This window comes from Pseudorca crassidens, chromosome 10, assembly GCF_039906515.1.
Source record: "Pseudorca crassidens isolate mPseCra1 chromosome 10, mPseCra1.hap1, whole genome shotgun sequence".
Classification (NCBI taxonomy): domain Eukaryota; kingdom Metazoa; phylum Chordata; class Mammalia; order Artiodactyla; family Delphinidae; genus Pseudorca; species Pseudorca crassidens.
This window is the reverse complement of record NC_090305.1, coordinates 13274454-13288786: the sequence shown is the minus strand read 5'-3', so window position 1 is coordinate 13288786 and position 14333 is coordinate 13274454. Positions and strand designations below refer to the sequence as shown.

Here is a 14333-nt window from a genome sequence, read left to right as displayed (position 1 = left end):
GAGAAAGATTTTTTTAGAGCAGACAGAATCAGTAAGAGAATAGGCTTCATTTAATTTAAATCACTACCACCACTGCTGTTCCCTCTCTTATATGGGCAGAGATGACTCTACTTAAATCAGGGCGTTCCGATTTTTCTCATTACTCTAGAAGATGTTAAAGATTATGAGCTTTTTAAGGGCAAGATCATATCTCAATCCCTTTTGCATCCATAGCCCCTAGTACAGTGGCTGACACCCAGCATGCAGGTGTGGAATGAAGCTGATGGGGAGAAGACCACTGGCATATTATCTCCATAAAAAGCTGTGAAGGAGTTTCAAGCTTATGAAGACCTGGGATTTTGTTTTACCTCTGCCACTAGTTTACAGTCCTGGGAAAGTGACTTACCTAATCTGTGCTTTGATTCTCTATGAATAACATTAAGTAGGTTGACCCATGTGTTCTTGCCTTTTGCCCCTAAGCTTCTGTGTCTACAGGAAGGCTTATGTTTCCATAGAGAATGGAAACATTCTGCTGGAATACTTAGTTCATATCATCGGTAGCACCTGCCAGCTCTTACATAGCTCAAATTCAAGGCGCGTAGTTTACCACTTTAGAGGAACCTTGTGCTCACAACAAGAAATTAAGAAAAGAAAACAGTCAACAAGCCCGGGCATTGTTGACAAATAATCATGGCAACTCTGGAATCAACTTTTACATAATAGCAGCTATTTACTATAATTTGGTGGAAGCCAGTCTGGAGACCTTCTAAGTATATAATGTGACTCCGTTCTGTATAGTAAGTAGCTTTCCTTTAGGAAGATTCTCTGTCATGTTGAAAGGACTCTACTTACTTATGGAGATGTGAAAATGTTAACTTCCAGAATCTAAAGAATATAGTCTCCTCTCAGGAAGATGTTGTGCAAAGGCAAAATGAGAAGCACAATACCAATATGTTTGTGTGCACATGGAGGAGAGTTTTTAAAAATTCAATTAATTCTTAATTCAAGACGTTGTCTTAGTAACTACTATTTCAAGATGCTCAGTGCCTGCAACGTAATTCATAGCTTCACCAAGGCAGGAGAAAAATAGAAAAAGACAGAACCTTAAAATACCCTTGCCAATTAAATCCTGAATTATTTTTGACTCTGAGAATAGTCAGTCATTTTATTTAAGCTGTTAAGGATGACAAAGAACGCATTGATTCTTCATGTTTCCACTTACATTTTCATTGCTTCACAATCTTCAGTGTGTTTTGGGGGTTTCATCTAATCTCCTCTACCTCCAAATCCAAGATGTTAAAAATAAAGACCAGCTTAATATTTGAACTTTACCTTGAAGGCTAATGACAAAATAATGGAGGTCATGACACAAGTCACAAAATCCCCATCATCCCAGGGCAATCTCAAGAAATGCAGAAGGTGTGGAGGGTGGAGCCACAGACCACACACCAAAGCCAGCCAGTGCTTTCTTGTTTACTCTTTATAATGAGAAGTTCATTGTTTTAGGGCACAGAGATCAAGACGACTGCATAGATTCATAGCAAACCTCCAAGGTTCATTTAAAATTTCAATAACTGCCTATTAGTAAGCCTCTCATATGGTAGGTTCCTGTGGAAGGTCTTGTTCTTTGGCTACTGAAAAGCTATTCCCCACTCCCTTTCTCCTGACATCCCTTCTACAGATGCTTAAAAGCCAAACAGTTGCTTTTGTAGCTTTTTGTCTAACAAGGGATCGTGATATGATAGCATTGAGATAATCAGAATTCTGCTGGGTGTTTCTAGGTGAGCTTGCTGTCCCCATAACAAGGGATAAATGTCCAGCAGGACCTTTCTCCTTTCCCCCTCATTCCTGTCTTGAATGCAGGCACGATGTCAGGATCTTTAACACTTATGTGGCCACCAGGAGGCCACAAACATAAAGAAAAGGCCAAGAAACTTTCAGGGATGCACTCCACTGGATTAAGGCCAGCAACTTCCTCCTAGACTTTTAATATACATTTAAAATATATATTTAAAAACCGTTTATTTGTTTAAGATGCTGTAGATTGGGTTTTACATTGCTTGCAGTCAAAGCATCCGTAGCTGATCGAGTGTTTCACATACATCATTTATAATTCCCACAACACTCCGGAAGGTAGCCATTATTATCGTTATTTTATAAATGAGGAAATGGAGGCGTGGAGTCTAAATTACTTGTCTGAGGCTACACAACTGTCTCATCACTTTACTAGCATTTCCAATTTTTAAAATAGGTGTCATTTACTGGCTAAATATGAACGCTTCCTGCACTTACAGCATTCTCCCACTGTGTGTGTGTGTTTGTGTGTGTTTGTATGTGTGTGTGTGTGTTGTATTCTTCCCACTAGGAAAGTTTGGCTCTAGTCTGATTCTACTACAACCTGCTTTCCAGGCTGCTCCTCATTCAGTTTCCTGTCCTGTAAAATGATGGGTTGGATTACAGTTCAAAAATCTCTTCCAGCTCTAAAGTTCTATGAGGCCATCATGTCCTCATAAGATTGTGAGCTTCACAACACTATGGATTCTGTCTTTTGTTTGTTTGTTTTCAAGCCCACATTGCTTTGCCTGTGGCAGATATGCAGTAATTATATTACGTATGGTTTAATTAAATTCCAATCTAAGGATGTATAAAAGAAGCCTCAAGTACCTTGGGGAAATATTAATTCAAGCTCATAAAACAGACATTGGAAATGATATTCCTTAGAAGAAATATAGCATACAAGTGCAAGATTCATTAATCTACTCAAGGAATGTTTGTTACATATCTCTTATTTGTCTGGTCTCTTTTTTAAAAATTAATTAATTAATTAATTAATTTATTTTGGGCTGTGTTGGGTCTTCGTTGCTGTGCACGGGCTTTCTCTAGTTGAGGAGAGTGGGGGCTACTTTTCCTTGTGGTGCGTGGGCTTCTCATTGTGGTGGCTTCTCTTGTTGCAGAGCATGGGCTCTAGGCACGCCAGCTTCAGTAGTTGTGGCATGCAGGCTCAGTAGTTGTGGCCCACAGGCTGTAGAGCGCAGGCTCAGTAGTTGTGGCACACGGGCTTAGTTGCTCCGCGGCACGTGGGATCTTCCTGGACCAGGGCTCGAACCCATGTCCCCTGCATTAGCAGGCAGATTATTAACCACTGCACCATCAGGGAAATCCTGTGTCTGGTCTCTTATGAACATGGGGCTGGTTGTGATTTTATGAGAAGTTGGCATTACAGTTGGGGATGTACACGAGGAGTTACAGTACAGCACAGCAAGTGTGATGATTCAAGGACATATTGGAGAAGATTTCAGACCCAGGCAATCCAGCCTGGTGAAATGCGGAAAAGCTCCATGGTGGGACCAATTGGCTGAGCTAAGTTTTGGAGGATGATGATAGATATCAACAGCAAACAAGAGGAGATGGGGTGGGAATGACTCTGGCTGAGGAAACATGTCCAAATCCGTTCAGACACATAAGAACGTGTCTTGAGAACTGCACACTTGGTCTGCACGGCTGGAGTATAGGACATGGATGGAGTTGGGGAAGAGGCTAAAGAACTAAGATGGGGCTTGGTAATACAGGGCAGCATAACCATGCCGAGGGGGATGGCAGGCAATGTGGTGCCAGGGATGTGACCAGATTTGAAACGTTAGAAAGATGGTCGTGTAATGTGAATTTGTAATATGGTCAATGTCATGCACAGTAGCCTCTTTTTTATTCCATATCCATAATATGATTGATATTCATATAGTCTATGAATAAGAGTGATAGAAGGGTGGCGAGAAGACCCAAAAGTAGAATGTTTCAAGGTTCCACGGGTAAGATGATGAGCATTTAAACTAAGGCAAGGAAATGGGGATGGCAAAGAATAGATAGTCATTAGTTATGTCAAGGAGGTAGAAAGATAATACTTTTGATGAATTAAATGACGGTGGGGCTGGGGGCATGGTGACCAAGAGTGTAGCACTCAGGAACCAAGCGCAGGGAGGAAGTTTTGTGAAGCCAGATGAGGATACTTGCTTTGGACGCATCTAGAATGCCATGCAGTGTCTAAGGACAAGATGTCCAGTAGAACACTGGACAAATATGGGTCCGGTGCTTAGACTATAGGGAATCATGAGCACGTGGCACAGTGATTCTCAACCCTTTGAAAACCAACATCTTCTTTATATAACATAGAATAATAACCCTGCAATTCATAGATAATATGCACATATAGTAAATTTTTTAAGAATCCAAGTAAAGCAGAAATAAAAGGAAATTAGTTTATATTTTAAATGGAAATTTAATATTTATATACTTAGGCATGGCTACGTTTACAGTAAATAGTTAAAGGTTAGACCCTGCAGACCGGTTCATTTGTTCATTTAACTATTCTTCACTAAGTGCTTCTAGGTTATCAGTACAATTTCAGGCACTGGGAGAACAGCAGTGAAACAAAAGAGATACAGTCTCTGCTCTCATGGAATTTACATTCTCTAACGGGGCAAGACAGACAACAAATAAATAAGGAAATAATAATGTGATTTCTTATGGTGATAAGAGCTATGAGAAAATAACATAAGATTGTTGGGATAAAGAGTGATTTGTAGTGAGGGAGGCTACTTCAGATGGTAAAGTCAGGAAAAGTCTGAGATATTAAAGATATGAAAGAGGTAGCCAGGTGGAGGAATCAGCAATATCTTAAGATGGAGAAAAGCTATCTGTGTCTGAGGACCAGAAAGAAGGCCAATGTAGCAGGAGTGTAGTGTTTTAAGATGCAATCACAGGAGTAAGCACAGGTCATGTAACCTAGGGCCTTGAAGGTCAACCTAGGAAGTTGAAGTTTTGTTCTAAGTGCCATACAAAACCATTGGAAAATTTTAATCAGAGACGTAACGTGATCCGCTTTACATTTTTTAAAGTACATTCTGGAGACTTCCAGTTATGACAGCATGGCAGACTAGATGTCCTAAATGAAATCTAATCTGATTAAAATGTGAAATGAATCCCTCCTATTAAAAACAACTAAAAGTTCTGGATAATTTTATACGTTTAACACTTTCAAGATCTTGCAAATAAGTAAGGAATTTGCAGATGCCAAAATGAAATGATACCAGGAATCCTACTTGGTACGTGCCCGAAACTGGCTTTTATCCTAAGGGTGTTTGCAACTTTGGTGAACTTTAATCTCTGTTTTGATCGATGCTCAGGGCACAGAGAAGGAGACGAAGTCTAGGGTCCACCCAAGCTGGGAGTGTTATAGGGAACTCCTATATAAAGCTCAGATCCCCAACGGCTGGATCTTAAAGAGTGAACAAGAAATAAAACCACAGTGCAGAAGGAGAAAGCAGGCTCTCCCATACATTGTTACTGGGAGTATAAAGCAGTATAACAATTTCGGAAGATGGTCTGGCTGTTTCTTATAAAACCTAGTTTAATCCTACCCTATCACCCAGCAATTCTACTCCTGAGGTTTTTACCCCACAGAAATGAAAATATACGTCCCAAAATTGACTTGTATGTAAATGTTCATAGAAGCTTTATTTATAATAGCCCCAAACTCGAAATAGCCCGAGTGTTCATTAACCCAAGAATGGATAAACAAATTGTGGTGTATGTATACAATAGAATACTAACTAGCAATAAAAAGGAACAGACTAATGAAACATTTAACAACATGAATAAATCTCAAGAACATTATGCTAAGTGAAAGAAGATTCACTCAAAAGAACACAGTTGATTCTATTTATATGAAATGCTAGAACAAGCTAAAGTTACCTAAGGAGGAAAAAATCTGAACAATTGATATCGCTAGAGTTGGAGATAGGGAACATGGACTGACTTTAAACAGGCATGAGAAAATGTTCCAGCATTATGTTAATGTTCTATATCTTATAGGATTAAAGCTCATAAAACAGAAAAATTAAAATTTGTGCATTTCATTTAAATTTTATGGACGTATATACACACACACACACATATATATACATGTATAAATATATATTTCTGTTTGATAATAAAAACAACAACAGATCACTCTTGCTATTTTGTGGTGAATGTGAATGGACCAAAAGGGTCAAGAGAAACCAGCTAGGAGGCTATTGCAGTGAATCAAGTGAAGCATGATGAGAACTTAGCCTAGAGTAACAGTAATGGAGGTCAGGGAAAGTGGTTGAATTCATGATTTATTTTGGAGCTGGAGCCAATGTGAAATTGGATACAACAGTTGAAGAAAAGATTGGAAATAAGAATGACTGCTAATATTTTAGTCTCTATTATTAGGTGGATAGAGGTGTCATTAATTGAGAAGAGGAAGATTAGGAAAGGAAAAATTTGATGGGGGAACACAAAAATTCTCTTTTCTGACCATTTCAGTTTTGATAGCTATTTGATATTAAAAGTGAAGATACCAAGTAGATAGATAGTATAATAATCTGGAGGAGAGGTCAGGGCTTAAGATATAAATTAGAGAGTCTGAGCATATAAGTGATATATTTCATCACTTGTAATATTAAAATGTATGAAATGTTTAAATGCATATAACAGCTACCTAGTTATATAAATAGCGGTATTCATAGTAGAATATCATGTAGCCTAACAAGGGTGTAGGTCCACATAGGCTGATACTAAAGATGTTCAGGATATATTGTTAAATTTATTTGTTTGTTTGTCATTGAAGTATAGTTGATTTACAATATTGTGTTAATTGCTGTTGTACATATTCTTAAATTTTAAAAGCAAATGGCATATGTATCATATAATTTGTATTATAAAATCCCATATAAATGTTTGTGCATGAATGGAAAATTTCTGGAAGATACATAAGCAGGTGTCAACAGTGGTAACTTGTCCGGAGATGAAGTAGAGGCATGATATGGGGATGGTGGATTTTGCTTATCCCTTTTTATTATGTCAAATTTTACCTCAAATATGTATTTTATAAATAAATATCAAGTAAATACCTAGGTGGTGATTGTGGTGGTATTGTTTTTTCCAAAGGGGCTTCTGGTTATGATAGAAAGAGAACCAAATTAGGAAAATGAAAACCTAGTTTCTTCACTGACTCTTGTGACGTCATGGGACCAGTCATCTCTTCTACGTAGGCTTTAATTTTCTCATCAGTAAAGCATCATCGTTAAGCAAACAGCTCTCTGCATTCAAAGTCCCATCTAAGCTAATTTCGCCTTATGCTACATTCAATTCAGGGTTAATTATTTACACCACACACCAACACATGGACTCAAACACTCTGCTTTACATCAATCTGATCCAATCTATCCAAATCTATTCAATTCATCCAGTCTTAATCCATCCATCCAGTACTACTGATATTTAATTCAACAGGGCATCTACTCCGTCCCAGGCACTGTGTAAGTGACAAGACAATAACAGACAGTCCTAATCTTGACAAAGAGTCCCTGGTCTAGTCAAGGGACTAGAGCCATGTAAACAGTTATAACACCCTCTGTAATAATAGAAGCATAAAGAAATTCTGGAGATGAAACAGAGGAAGCAGTGATGAACTCTATCTGGGAAGACTGGGGAAGGTTCCTTTGGTAGATTGTATTACAGTTTACCAACATCTGTTTGCCCTTCCTGAGAGAAGATCCTACTTTCCCAAGCCACTGAAGTCATGCTTGGCCAAGAGACTTGCTCTGCCAACGGAGTATGAGAAGTGATATGTATCTCATTCATTCAAAAGTTTAAGAAGAGTTTGTGCTTTGCTGTAATCTTTTCCCTCTGTCACCAGCCACATTCCAGATAGTCTCTGCCAGGGTATCATGGGTCCTGGAGTGAAGATGACATGAAACAGCATGGCAGCCAAACACAGTGGATGTGTGGCTTGACTGAGATTCAAACTCTGTTATCATAAGCCACTGAGATTTGGGGATCTGTTCACAATGCGCACCTTTCAGGGCTGCTCAATGATGTTGGGCTGAGTCTTCCATACAAAGAAATTCAAAGCAATAATTTACTAAAATATCAGGGGTCAAAAGCACCAAAACCATATCATTCATGAGCAAAGCAACCCAAGATAGGTCCTAGGAAGGAGAGCACATTACCTTGATGTAGTTCACCTTTGTTTCAGAGATGAAACACATTTCTCTCTCAGTGAGTGACGATGAAACAATTTCTGTCATGTTATCCTTTTAATTTAGTTGCCACAATTGCAAAACTACACTTATGCATAAATTAGACATATTATAAGCAAACATTGTCCCTGACTTCAAGGTGGCTCTATCCTAAAAGTCAAACACTCAACTTTATACAGAGACCCGATAAGCTATAAGTAAAGGCAGGTTTTTTTCCTATCGTTCAGCCTTTTGCAGTGACAGCGGAAGAATCTGTTCCTTGGCCCAGACAGCTCTTTTGAATTTTCTAAAAAGATAGCCCTAGTGTCTAATAGGAGGTAGATGATGTGGAAGTGGAATGGTATTTTGGGAGCAAAGACCTTAGCTAAGATAACAGGTTTTGGGGCTCTTGGAACACTTGGCAGCAGCATCACTTGAATGACAACCAAAACATTTCATTAGGAATCTCATGACTTTTTCTTTTTTTCTTACCTCTCCTGTTCGTTCATGAAGCTGAATATTTTTTTCCAGATAGAAAATGAGATATTTCTGAATATTGGCATATTTTTGAAAAGATACAGTGCTTTAAATTCATGGACGTTAACCTTAGTAGGCCTTCAGAGCTGCTTGTTAGTCCTACTCTGTTTCTCACCATAATCCCACTCTCCTAGACTTTTATCTTAGACCTTCACCTCCCTCCTCAAAACACAAAGTTTTGGTGCTTGTGCTGCTTAAATTCTGGGGGCATGGAAGACCAAAAATAAACAAGCAAGCAAATATACTTATAGGTGATAAAGGTAATAACAAAGAATAAAGAAGGAAAAGGGTTAGAGTAGGATAGATACAGGTAGAAAGTGGGATGGTAGTTTTTTTGTTTTTTTTTTGGCCTCACCATGTGGCACACAGGATCTTAGTTCCCCCACCCGAGATGGAACCTCCACTCCCTGCAGTGGAAGTGCAGAGTCTTAACCACTGTACCGCCATGGAGGTACCGGGTGGTGTCTTTGATTGGCAAGTCTGGGAAACTTCTCTGATAAGATGACATTTAAACAGAGAACAAGAGTAAGGGAAGTAAGCCATGTGGGCATTTGTAGGAAGATCATTCTGGGCACAGGGAACCACATGTGCAAAGGCCCTGGGGCAGGAGTGTGCTTGGTGTGTTCAAGGAAGACAGTACAGCTAGAGTGGAGAATATGAGGGGGAGAGTGGCAGGAGAGGAGGTCAGGGAGGTGGCAGGGAGTAACCAGAACACACAGAACCTTTCAGACCATTCTTACCTTTGCTGTCCTCATTCTTAGCAAATGACGTTACCTTTTTTTATTTTTATTTTTATTTTTTTTTGGCTGCATTGGGTCCTAGTTGTGACACGCAGGATCTTTGGTTGCGGCACACATGGGCTCTTCATTGTGGCGTGCGAGATTCTCTCAAGTTATGGTGTACAGGTTTTTCTCTTTCTCGTTGAGGTGCACCGGCCCAGCAGTTGTAGTGCACGGGCGGGCTTAGCTGCCCCGCAGCATGTGGGATCTTGGTTCCCCAACGAGGGATCAAACCTGTGTCCCCTGCATTGGAAGGCAGATTCTTTACCACTGGATCACCAGGGAAGTCCTGATGTTACTTCTTATTGCATTGAAAAAATCGAACCAATCAAAAGAGAACTTTTACCTCATCAGCCCACCTACCTCCCTATCTGCATCTGTACCCTTACAATTTGCCTTCTCTCCTCTGACTGTGGAGGACTACTCACATTCCAGCCTCATCATTTGAACACTAGATCACCCCCTCTGCTTGTCAGTGACATTGCTCCTGCAGTGTGGTCCACTCTCCTGCAACATTAATATTTTCTCTCTACTGGATAAATTGTTTCATTGCTATAATCTTCTACCTTAAAACATCCTCCTTTGATCCCTGCTCATTTTGTTTCTCTTAACAGGAAAATGTTCTCCATCTTTCTTGTGTGTACTTACCATCATGATTCCTTTTATCTCCTTCATTCCTGAACCCAGTACCAACCAACTTTTGCTCCCAACCCTTCTCAACATCTTTCTTAACAAGCTCATCAGTAACTTCCATGTTGCCAAATCCATTGTTCATCCATTGCTCATTTCCAAATTCTCATCTTTCTTAGCCGATCCACAGCACTTAACACAGTCGATTACTTCCTCCTTAAGGCATTTTCTCTGCGTGATCTCTTAATTTTCTTTAGCAGCTGCTCCTCTACTCTCCTTTCCTGGAACTTCCTTTTCTTCCTCACCTCTAGGTGTTGGGACAGGACCACGGGTCTCAGCCCTCAGCTGGCTCCTGGTCACCATCAAAACGCATGCCATAGGTGATCTCATCCATGTCCATGATTTAAATACATTTTTATCTTTATGACTTATGCATAATTGCTAGAATAGCCAGATTTTTCTGCAAAATACCCTCAAATCTCAGTGCTGTAGGAAAATAAAGATTGGCTTCTCTTTCACTCTAAGTGTCCATCATGAGTCAGCAGGGATATCTGTTAATTGTGGTCATTCAGAGATCCAGGCTGACACATATGTCCACAATCACGTAGGCAGGAAAAGCAGACATGGTGAGCTCTCAAAGCCTCTGCCTGAAGTGACAGAATCATTTCTGTTCTCATTTCATTGGCTGGATCAAGTCACATGGCTATGCCTAACTTTAAGGGGGCAGGGAATACAGTCACATCGTGGACCTAGAAGAAGCAAACCACAAATATTGGTCAATAGCTCTAATGATGACAACAATTCTCACAGTTTTACCTCAGACCCTGGCATCTCTGCTAAACTCTAGATTAGTGTATCCACCTGCCTGCTTGACATCTTGGCTACTTAACAGACAACTCAAACTTAGTACATCCAAATCAAAATTCTTGGTTTGTCTCTAGCCTTCACCTCATATTACCAAATTTGTCCTTGCTTTGATTCTGCCTTCTTGGTAAGTAGTCGTTCCATCCTACCTGCTACTCAGGCCAGAACCTTGGAGTCATCTTTGACTACTTTCTGTTTCCCAAACCTCACACTGTTTCTATCTGCAAATACTATTGACTCTTAACTGAAATATATACAGCATTTGACCTCTTCTCACCTTATTATGACCATCTAGTGCAAACTGCTATCATCTCCTGTGTGGACAACTGTGATAATCTGCTAACTGGTCTCCCTGGTTCCCTGTTTGCCCCCCGACAGTCTATCCTTCATACAGAAGGTAGAGGAATCCTCCCGAAACTTCACTATATTTGACCTTCCCGGGCTCAGAACCTGTCAGTGGCTCCCTATCTCACCCGCAGTAAGATCCAAAGTCATCATGGTCTATAAAGTTGTACAATGTTGTGGCTGCTCCCTGCCACCTTGCTGACCTCCTCTCCTGCCACTCTCCCCCTTACTTTCTCCACTCTAGCTGCTCTTTCTTCCTTGCCCAACACACCAAGCGCACTCCTACAGCAGTGCCTTTGCACATGCAGTTCCCTGTACCTTGAATGATCTTCCTACAAATGCCCACAAGGCTTACTCCCTTACATCCTCTTGTTCCTGGTTTAAATGTTATCAGAGAAACTGATAAGATGTCACTATCCCCCTTCCCACCTCTACTGCTCTCAATCCCTTTTCCTTTTTTCTCCTTTGTCATTACTTTTTCACCTACTGGAATAGCGTATTTACTTGTTTGTTTATTTTTGGTCTCCCTTCCTCCCAGAATGTAAGTTCCATGAGCACCAAAGCTGTATGTTTTTCTGCTTTCATGTCCCCAGTGCCTAAAACAATGCCTAGCACATATTAAACAATAAATATTTGTCAAATGAATAATTGAGAAAAGCAATGAAAATGTCTAACCTTTATTGAATGCTTACTCCTTGCCTTTCTCAATGCTTTACATTATTGTACTTCATGAGGCATCATCCCCCTGTTACAGAGGAGGAAACAGAGACTTACAGAGGGTATGTAACTTGCCTAAGGTCACTCAGCCGGCACATGGTGGAGCCCAGTCTCAGTCCCAGCTCAGTCTGCCTCCAAATCCGAGCTCCTGATGACCTTGTCCTGCCATGATTTTGGCAAACTCCCTAGTGAGCAATCTATTAATGCACTCTTAAATTAGAACCTAAAAGTAAGGAAGGATTAATAATTAAATGTTACCATAAAGAAGAACTAGACATATCTAGAAGATTATGAACTCTAAATGGAATGAAAAATCGATTTGGAAATTCTGTTGATTTTCAGTCTTCCATATTGGGTCTAAAACCAGGCGGATAACATTTTTATACTTAAACAGTGACCTGATATAAAGCCTAAGGCCCCAAAATAACTCAGTGCCCTTGACCAGTGTTGAAGGGACAAACAAACAAGCAAACCTCTGGTCAAGTTTCTCTCCTCCCTCCCTCCCTCCCTTCCTTCGTTCCTTCCTTTCTCTCTTTCCTTCTTTTTCTCTTTCTATTGCAGTATAATTGACACATGGGTCAAATGTGTTTCTGACCAGCTTTTGACCCTAACAAATGAGGCTGGCAGAAATGACTGTTGTATGCTGAATGCATCTTCTAAAATTGCTTCTGATCTAAGCTATCTGTTGGTGTCACTGGAAAGTTCAGAGAGCGCTGCGTCACTCTGAGCATATTCGGTTTCCCTGGAAGGAGGGCATCATTGGCTCTGTCTTTTACAAACAGCAACATTTCTTATTAATAGGGTTCTTTCTGTACAGGACCATGGATTATTGATGGATCTCACTGTTAGGCGAGGCCCCCGTTGCCCCACACAAATATGACACAGCTTTTCAGCCTCATTTCAGCAGGCCCAGACGTCCCCTCCAGCAGCCCACGTGTGTACCTGCCCCAGGCAATGTGAGGGTGGCTCTTGTTCAAGCTACATAGCAGAGGAAGAGCAGCTTTCTCCTGGCTGAGTGAATAGAGAGAGGAGAGGGGAGAGATGCTGGTGTTGTCATCTCCCTGGACAGATACTACTCCTGGGTGCCTCTCAAGTTGACCAGAAAGCTCTCACTGGACCCTGAATCTTTTTTTTTTTTTTCAATTTTAATATACTTAACCTGCTATTTTATTTTATTTTTTAAATTGAAGTAAAGGGACCCATAATCTTAACTGTAACCTATCGGCACCAAATACCTTCTCTTCAAGCTCTTTCTCATGTCTCTCTTCTCTTAGTATAGGCATTTTAATACATGTAAAAATGCACTGAAACACGCAAAGGGCTAGAAGCTCTATTGTGAGATAAGGTAGTCACCAAAGGAATGCTTTTAAAATTATTTTTCCTATCTCCTTTTCATACATGCTTTAAGGGCTGCCCTGGTAGGAGGGACCTGAACTAAAATCATAGTGTCACCGTAACTGGAAGAAAGGAACTCCTGAAGTTACCTAGGCAAACTCTTTACAGATAAGGAAACAGAAGACAAAGAAGTAAGGGACTTACCCAAGCACATAATGGTGATAACTGGTGGGACATGGATTAAACTTGTAGCCCTTGACCTCCCACTCCATCGTCCTGCTAAGTGTATAGGCTGCTGGCTTCCTCTGGATGTAGGTTCCTGCCATCGAGTATCATGGCTCACTCTGTGCTCTCTAGATCTGGCCATTTTTCCTCCAGTGCATATCCCAGCTCTAGGAATTTGGACTTACATCCTAACATCTGGCTGGTTGGTTATCAGATTTAGAAAAAGTGTCAGTCTCCTAAAAAATTGGGTGCTAAATTATATCTAATAACTATTTAACATACCCTACCGACATCTGAATTTCTATTTTGCTATTAAAACTAGTAACCTCTTATACAGCTATACCCCAGGGCTCTACCACTCATAACACAGCACACCAATTCCTACATTTCAAACATGAGCAACTATAGCCACAGAAAGAAGAGAACTTATTACTTACAAATTAGGTATTAGGATGAAAAAGGCATTAAAGGGAAATGAATTTACACTGAAAAAAAAACTTTATTAATATGGCAGTTTTAAAGATAGCACCAAATACTTTTTATTCCTCCCATCAAGAGGTGGGGTCTAAGTCCCCTGCCACTGAGTCTAGGTTGGCCTTAGTGACTCACTTAGAATCCACAGAATGTAGCACAAGCAATGCTATGTAACTTGTTGGGCTGGGACAAGAAAGGTCATACAGCTTTCACCTTGTTCACTGGAGTTCTGAGCTGTTGTGTAGAAAATCAGACAGCCCTGAGACTGCCATGCTGGAGCTACCATCTTGGAAGTGATCCCCCAGGGCCCAGCTGTTTGGGTCACTGTGCATTCCAGACACCTTGGCCATTCTAATCATGCCTGCTGATGGAGTGCAGACAGTGTATAGCAGAGAAGGGCTGTCCC

General features: G+C 40.4%; 1 pseudogene; it reads right to left on the bottom strand.

The window, feature by feature from the left end:
* LOC137232594 (S-formylglutathione hydrolase pseudogene) overlaps positions 1–13554 on the bottom strand; it is a 45141-nt pseudogene extending 31587 nt beyond the window's left edge.
* Positions 13555–14333: the final 779 nt, after the last annotated feature.